At 44.7% G+C, this 9025-nt stretch overlaps 1 protein-coding gene across 3 annotated transcripts in view; it reads right to left on the minus strand.

Annotated features, from left to right (window-relative positions):
• Positions 1-635, minus strand: part of VEPH1 (ventricular zone expressed PH domain containing 1) — a 61325-nt gene extending 60690 nt beyond the window's left edge. For all 3 annotated transcript variants that reach the window (XM_032698201.1, XM_032698199.1, XM_032698200.1), the window contains exon 1: positions 334-635. The gene's annotated coding sequence lies outside the window, so the exon portion shown is untranslated. The remainder of the gene's footprint in view (positions 1-333) is intronic.
• Between the last annotated feature and the right edge of the window lie 8390 nt (positions 636-9025).

Genomic DNA, 9025 nt, shown 5'->3' on the forward strand with positions numbered 1-9025 from the left:
ACAAAGTACCCCCTAGTGAGGGGAGGGAAAGAAAACCCATGGGAGCCCCAGGATGATCCAGAAACACTGCAGGTTCATGTCCAGCTGTCACACACAGACACACAGGCACTGCTTTTCTTTCTGTGGCACTTCCAACATCACTAATACATTTCTACATCCAATAACCACAGAGAACTCAGAGAAAAACCAGCAACAGTCCCACTGTTAATGACTACGTTTCCTCAAAAACCTCTTCCATTATTTAACACTTGGATCTGCTGCTCAGCTTCTTCCCATGCACTAATTTATTCATCATTGCAAACGTTACATGAACACACATTAACTTATTCATACCTCTCAGAAGGGAAACCTCTGAAAAACATTAATAATTGAAGGCAAACTGTCGCTCTTTGGAGAAATTCGGGTGGGATCCATTGCAGTTGTCAGTGCCCCTTCCATCCCCCTGCCTCTGGAATGTGAGGCTGCTGGCACAGCCCTGTCAACCCAACCGTACAGTCTGTTCAGTTACCCTGGAGTTGTCATGTGGAATCAAGCAAACAAATATCTTCTCTCCGTTTTCCCCAACTCCAGCACTCAAAAACAGCTCAGGACTAATTCCTCACCCAGCTTAACTCCAGCAGCAGCTCGAGTGAAAACGCTCCGGGCTCGATATGGAATTTGAATTAGTTAAAAGGATTTATCAACAGCCAGTGGTTACATTCAGTTAATTAATAACCTGCTTAAGAGTAACAAGGAAATTGCAGAAGTTAATATTACTTATGGGGCCTCTTCTCAGAGGCTGGTGGGAAGGCTGGACCCCGTCAGCATCTTTAGAGGAACAGGAGCCAAAAGAAAAGTTGGAAAGGAGCAGGACTCTGGAGGAGACACATCCTTTCACCTGACACCCGTTGCAACTCCCCAGCTCCCAGACCTTCAGCCAGCCCTTCCCAGGAGGAACTGCCCAGGTGGAAGCAGTGCCCAGGACATGAACACCTCCAAAGCTTGGCAGCTGCAGCGCAGGGATGATTTCCAAGTCATTCCGTGGCATTCTGCACACACCTGGCTGTGCTTCCCTTCCACATTAACCATGGCTGGATGCTTCTCCCCTTAACTTCCCTCTGCTAAAGAAATCCCACATTCCCAACAAGTCAGCCTTAACTCAGACCTCTCCTACATCCCAACAGATCCTATCCTGGCTGTGCCCTCCTGTCCTGGGAGGGCACAGGAGCAAAGCCACCCTGGGAGTGCACTAGCGCTGACATTTTTCTAATAACAGCCAAAGAAATATCAAACAAACCAACTCACAAGGGCCAAGTGGAAGGTCAGGCACTCTCAGCCAACTGCTGGGAGAAAGGAAAGGCTGTTTGCCCAGAGATAATGAGGAAAAATGTTTGTACCATTCTTGTCAGGCCTTTTTTAATATTAAAAGAACTTCTAAACCCCACAGTTTTAAAAGATCTGCTCCCCAGAATACACAGTCAGCCACACCAGTGCTCAGCTTTGAGGGCAGTTCCTCCAAATAGCTTTTTTGCTCCTGCTCATTGCACCACAGCCTCTGAATCAAATACAGAGTTAATGGGGGGTGAACGCATTCTTTTAATGATGTTAAGTCACTGCTGTTGTTCTTTAAGTAAAATGCAATTGTGTGTTCTCTACAGCTTCCCTTCAACTTAGTAAGTACACGGAGAGCACAGCTGGCTTCTCTCCTACCCTTGTGAGACTCTAAAAAAATTGAGATAATAGCAGAACATAAATATTCTCACTCTAAAAATCGTGTTCCAAACAAGAGATTTTAAAATAATAAATTTCAAAGGGCGGCACAATCTAGGAGAGCATAAATGAGAGGCTTGGATTTTGCCTCTGCATCCAGTAACCAGTCAAGTCATTGCAGAGCAGGAATTAAGAGGTTCATTCCTTTACTCACTGCAAGTCTCCTTTTGACTTTATTAGCAACCAAAATCACCCAGAGGTTGTGGATTCCCCATCCCTGGAAGTGTCCAAGGTCAGGTTGGACAGGGCTTGGAGCAACTTGGGATGGTAGAAGGTGTCCCTGCCCAGGGACTTGGATGAGCTTTAAAGCCTTCATTGAAATAATAAGACAAACCAAGATATTATAATAATAAAAAGACTCACATGCATTTTTCACCAGCTGAAAAAGGAGAATTTGCTTGATGAAAATTGTTTTTCCCCATCCCAGAAAAAAAATAAATTGGTTTTAGCTTTTAACTTTGATTATAATAGCTGCAATGAATTACGCCCTTTGTAAGCAAAGCCCTGAAAATATTTATTTTGTTAGACTCTTAAAAACAAACATCTTGTTAGGAAAGAGACACGCCATTGTTCTCCCTCTGACTAATTGGTGAAGAGAAACAGAATATTCCATATTCATTGCATTTCACCAAAATGAGTCATGTTATCTTCTACCCAGACAAAGCACTTTAACTGTAATAACGACAACGCTGACAGCTACAATACTGCTCTTGCAGAAGTTTGCTTGTAAATAATTAACAACTGTTGTATAACGACAGTGGGGTTTTTGATAGCTCTATTAATTTCACAGTCAGGCTGGAGTCTCTTTAATTTAGGGTATTCTTGAAAAACCCACCCCCTCCCAACCTACCAACTTAAAAGGCTAATGGGAAAGACAGGTTTGTGTCCCTGCAGTTTGTCTTGAGGCCAAAAATCTGCTGTGTGCCAAGAGTCAGCCATGGAAAACTAAGGAGAAGGCAGAAATCACAGATCACACCTCCAAATGGCTCAGGTTTGGCTAATAATTGTCAGGTTCTCAAACCGAAATCTGTGGTGCAGTAAAAAAGTTTAAAATGCTGCAGGAGGTGGTGGCGTGGCCTTGTCAGCACAGGATGGGGCATCACCTATTAATGTCCTTTAAATATGTGGCTTTGTGCCTCTCCAAGTCCTGCCAAGACACAGATGAACAGTCCCCTAATCCAGTCGTTCTTAAAAGCAGCAACATCCCTGATTCTGCTGGAATCAGCCAGGACACAAACACCTGGAGGAGCCAGGGAAGGGTTTCCTTTGCAAGCAAGGTCTTTATGTATCCCATGCCTTAGAGTTCACTAATTCACAGCTTTCACAGATATTAGGAATTCCACCCAAGGCTGCAGTGTCCCCTCTGTCACGACAGGAGATCCCCGATTTGATCACACACCCCCCCCTTCAGATAACACATCCCCGTGTTTCCCTTCCTGGGAGGATGAAACATTTCACTCCAGAAAAAGTACCAGAGCTTCTCAAAAGCTCACTGAAATGAATGGAGAGATTCTTGTTGCCATTGCAAGGATCAATAGTCTTTTATTCTCCCAGCAGGTATTTCCTGATTTTACCTTATGCTGTCCCTGGCAAAGGAGTGGATAATGCCACAGACATTTAGGAAGTAGTATTTGATTTCTATAGGACCGGGTAAGAAGCAGCATTTCTAGGCCATGCATTTGACTGGCAGCAGCCCAGTATTTAGTGTATTTGCATAGTTTCATACACTAAGTGGATTATTCAGGATTGTAACCACAGCCAAATAAAAAATATTTGATGTCAAACTAATATTTCCATCAAATTCTACATTACTTACTAAAACTATTTTAGAATCATAGAATCCCAGACCAGTTTAGGTTGGCAGGGACCTTAAAGCCCATCCAGTGCCACCCCCTGCCACGGGCAGAGACACCTTCCAGTATCCCAGGTTGCTCCAAGCCCTGTCCAACGTGGCCTTGGACACTTCCAGGGATGGGGAATCCACAGCCTCTCTGAGAAACTATTCCTCTTTTTCCCCCCCATACTTGGCACTGCTTATTCCCCAGATATTTACAAAGCACAGCAATCCTGTTTGACACTTTCAGAATAACTGTTTAATTCTAAAGTCCAAATCCTGTGCACCAGACAGAGTCAAAGCTCCTGCTGAAATTAAAAGAGATTTTCCCTAAAAACTCTGAGATATGACCCAAGTGTCTGAGGAGCCAGGCCCTCCCCCAGTCCTGTAGGTGTTGGTTGGGCAGGTTTGTAGGTGGGCATTGCCTGGCAGCCCTACCCTGTACAACACCCAGAGCTCACTGGCAGCTGCAGGGCTCCAGAGGCTCATCTGCACCACAAAACGCAACATCTGCAGCCCATCCTGTGGATACAGCACATCAGGAACAGGAAAACTTTGGATACTCATTTCTTCACAGCCATTGCTGGTTTGGAGATGGTTCCAAAATACTCATAAGCAACAGAAAAGGTCACTTCAGATGCTCCACAGCCTCCCCTGCTGCGATGGACAAACTCAGACACACCCAACTTCTTTTTTACCTCTACACCCGCTCTCCCATTCCCATTTTGCATATCAGATAACACTTTCATTAACCACCTGCATCATCTTCCAACTGAACTGCATATTTTATTACCTCAGGCATCCATTTCCATTTGCTTTGCTTTCCACAGACAGGCCCTTCTTAATTGAGCCGCATAGTTTATGAACTGTGCTAATTGAGCTGCAGAACTCTGCTGCTGCCGGGGTTTCATACCCTCCACCAGGAGGAATATCGAGTGCTGGACTGGTGCCACTGCAGTTACAGGCTCTGCAAGTTGAGGAGCACTCGAGCAGCTCTGCTGCATTTTTCACCTCTAAGATTCCTGGATGTTTTTCCAGCTTTGGAACACCCAAACGGGTCAAAACCTGCCCTTGGCTTAAGCAAGTTTTTGTAAGGACAGCCAGGAGAAATGAATTAGGCTGGTGCTGACAGCCCAAGTAACCCTTGCATTCTGTCCCTGGGAGCAGAAGGCAAAGAACACTCACCCCAGAGGAGCAAAGGCAGCTACTCCCATGCAGAGGAAAAACTGCCTGACTACAAGGACTGCTCCAACCACACTCTCAACTCCTGATCAGGAGCCAGAAGCCTTTAAAAGGGTCGTGGAGGTAGGAAGGAGGAGGGGGATAAGGAACCACGAGGCTGTGCTGTCCCAGCTGCCCCCAGTTAAGAGCTCAGCAATCAGGGCAGAGCCACGTCTGGAGCCAAGGCTGGCCCTGCCCAGCATCCAGCTGCTTCTCACCCTAATTAAGTCTACAGGCTAACAGGGATTATTAATATTAAACAGCCAGGCTCTGAGGCTGCTAATGAAACCAGCTAATCCGTACCAGGGATCCACACTGGGAATGAACACGGGGATTTATGTTGAGCTGTGTGTGCTACAAGGTGCTCCCGCCTTCCTGGAGCTCAGGTTCTCCTCTTGGCTGTGGGGAGATAACACAGTGAGACACTAAAACCCACTAAAACATCTGTTCAGGTGCTTAATAAGCTTTCCATCATTAATGCTGCACCTCAGAGGAGCGCAAGGCTTTGGAAGAGGAACATACTTCCACCAGAAACTAATTTCATAATGGAATCAGAGCTAAGTAGCAGCAGTTATCTGGGAGCTTAAGGAAACCAACCAGGGAAAAACAGAAGACAGGCAGCCCCTCATGGGATAAGTTATTGAAATTAATTAATAACAGCACTAATGTGGTATGGAAATGGCTTTCCAGGCAAAGGTTTGTTTGCTGGATTTATGGAAGAGAATCTTTATACAAATAAGAGTGTGAAACTGCAGAAATGTAGGATTGGAAAATCCTCGAGGTTACCTCACCCACGTCCTCTGCTGAGGCAAGAGCTGTCAGTCCAGGCACAGCTCATGTTTGTTCTGATTTGGCTTCCCTAAGCACAGCTTTTCAACACCTCACAATTAGGAATTTACTCATTAGCCAGACACCTTTTCCCACTCCCTTAGACACAGAGGACAACAGATCACTGGTTTGTTCTGGTGTTTGACTTTGTGCTCCTTTGCTCTCCCAAACATCTCCTTTTGGAGGAAACATCTCTTCCAGCTTCTCACTCTGCTCATATTGTCCTGTCCTGCTCCTGGGCCGTCCTCACAAAATTTTCATTACCTCAGTTTCTCCATGGTTTGGGGGTTTTTTGGTTACTTTGGGTTTGTTTGTGGGGTGGCTGTTGGTTTTTTGGGTGGTACCACTGTACCCATCGTCTTTTCTCCCCCCAAACCTGAGAACTTGCTGCTCCACACTCATGGCAGGAGCCCCAGTATGGAAACAACTCCCTGGATTTTCCAAACTTATTGCAGAGAAACCACTTTTCTCTCATAACCTCAAAATTTAAACCAATAGTCTCTGCAAAATAAGACAAGATCTGATCCTTTGTGTCCAAAATGGGGTTCCCCAGTTCTTCCCCAGCAGGTCTGAATTTATCAAATTGTGGGGTCTACACACTGCATTAAACCCAAGTAATAGAAAATTCAGTGTTCACCTTTCAAGTCCAACTCAGAAGGAAGCCGAATCAATTTTGCTGCCAATTACATTAGGGACAAATAGGAGAAAATAGAAAAAAAAAATCAGATAAATGCATTCTGAGATAAATGGTATTTCAGGGAAGTTTAATCTCAGCTTTGAAAGGTGCAAACTCATCGTGTACATCTACATGGGGAGCTCTGCACAACACCTGGAAGGCTCCACACCAAGACAGTCACGCCCTCATCTAACTGGATCAGGGTTTCCTTTTTTTCCCTCAGCAGGACTCATGGGAAAAGAAAAGAATTTAGGCTGGGGCCTGAAAATCCCATATCCAGTCTAGCTGACCTTAACCATACAGGTAATTTTCTCCTAATCATAAGTTAGATTGACCCCTTAGTCTCCCTTGTCGGGCTGTAAATCGATGTTCCTCTCTCTTCTCAGAGGTACCAGAATTAAAGAAAGACAACATGGAAAAGAGACTGAAAGCCACAGGAACTAGAGGGAGATGCCATGAACTCGAGAAATGTTTTTAGGAGGCACTTGATCTTCTTTCAACGGACTCTTTAGCTTAATTTAACCATAGGAGGAACAGTCTCATATTTTAATTATTTTTTTTTTAATTATTCATTGTCCCATTTCACAGAGCCAGACTGAGGTTGGAAGGCATCTCCAGTGACCACCAAGCCCAGTCCTCTGCTCAAAGCAGGATGAGCCAGAACAGGTTGGGCAGGGCCACCTCCAGTTGGACTCTGAATCATCTTCATGGCTCTTCAGTGGATTTGCTTCCTGTTCCAGTCTTTTTTGTACTGAGGAGTTGTTTGTCTCTTAGAAGAGAACTGCATTTATCACATCTCATTAACAGAAAAACCTTCCTGAATGTCTTCAAATCTTTCTGGTGACTTTAATTAGCGTTATTTCACCTTAAAAATCAAATTATAAAATTATAAGTTCAATTTTCCAGCCTAAAAGTACCTTCACCCACCTTATTTTATGGTCCCAGAAAAGGGTTAATGTTAATGTCACACACATACACCCACCGAGGAGTTTTATATTTTAATAGCAAGGCAACGTAGAAATTCACTTAATGACAAATCCTTGGACTAATGTATTATTCATTTTGTTATGTGACAGCAGAACAAAATTGTAGCCATAAATATATAATGTTATACACCGCTTCTTAATGTAGTTTACATTTATGGAATAATTGGCTGTCTTTCACATTATTCTCTCCTTAGTCAGTTCTTTTTTAAGGGGATGTCATAAAATGCAGCCCGTGACATCGAAGATGTGTTTATTCAGGAACAGAGACAGCACCAGGCCTGGATAAAGCTTGGAATTTCAGCCCCTATTTCTGGAAAAGTTTTCTAGTCTCTGGAAGTGATTTTCCATATACAAATTGCTGTTTTACTCCTTTTTCCTTACGATTAATGTCATGCATTTTTAAATACACCCAGGAAGCAAAGGAGACAAGGTCAGAGCCAGGACTGTGACAAGGCTACAGCACAGATCCAAAGCCCAGCCAGGAAAGAGGGATGGCTGCAGGTTATAATGTGCTTGCAGGAGCTAAGCTGCTGATGGCATCAGTCTGAGGTCAATCCAGGACTGTGGAAAACTCAGCTTGAGCTGAACTGGGGCTGCTGAGAAGGTGTGGGTGAGGCTGCTCAGGGCCATCAGTGTCCTCAGCACAAAACCACCTTCCAGGTTCCATTTGTTTGCCTTCACAGATTATGAGGAGCATTTGTGGCTTAGTTTTTCCTCTGCAGTTGCTCACGTGGTTGCTCCTGTCACTGCCCTCGTGTGCTTCAGGCACAGCCACTTCTGGGTTGGGTCTCACGTGGGTTACACTGGGAGGGCTCTTCTTCAGGCAGTGGGAGGTGTAGGAATGATTCTCCGTGGTCCTGCAGTGTGGGGGGCTCCTTCCAGCCTGATTCCCTCTTCTCCTGCCCTGCACCAGCCACGAGACCCAGTTCTGTCCCCCCAGGTGGGGACACTCCAGCCATGGGCTCTGTGACCACCAGCACCACCAGAGCACCTCAGCCAGAACCTCGGAGGGCACGTAACCAAACCTCTTCCATCCATGAGCCTGCTGCTAAGAATGTTACAAATCCTCATGCTTTTTGCCCGTCAACACCAGATGAGTCTCATGGATATAAACAGGGAATTTCACAGTGCCAGACAAACGCTGCTCAACTGCCAAAACCAACTCTGAATCACTGCTCGAGCAGCAATTAAACCAGAACAATGCAGATACACGGAGCCTTCCTTTAATCATCCTCCCAAACCCCGTGTTAATTAGCCAGGCTGCAGCAACCACAGAAATGATGAGCCTGCGTGAGAATAAAAAGTAAAACTGTATTAAAAATGCAGTAAATTATACAACACTTTTTTCCCCCTATCAAAATACTTTAAAATATTCATGCCCAGCTTTCCAGCACCTAAAGGGGGCTTACGGGAAGGCTGGAGAGGGGCTTTCCAGAGGGCACGGAGTGACAAGGGGGAATGAGCTCAAACTGAAAGAGGGCAGGGTTAGGGGGGTATTGGGAACAAACTGTTCCCTGTGAGGCCCTGGCGCAGGTTGCCCAATAATAATTCTTAATTCATACATTTTAATTCATAATAATTCCTAATCCACCCATTTTTAGCAAACAAAGAGATTAACATTGTTTCTAAATTATATTGTTCTCTTTCATCTGTTAGCATTCTACCTTCTGTTGGTTATTAACTTCTCATTTTCCATAACAATTAGTCCATATCTTTACTCTTTTTAGCATC

This window comes from Chiroxiphia lanceolata, chromosome 10 (genome assembly GCF_009829145.1).
Source record: "Chiroxiphia lanceolata isolate bChiLan1 chromosome 10, bChiLan1.pri, whole genome shotgun sequence".
In the NCBI taxonomy this organism is placed as follows: Eukaryota; Metazoa; Chordata; class Aves; order Passeriformes; family Pipridae; genus Chiroxiphia; species Chiroxiphia lanceolata.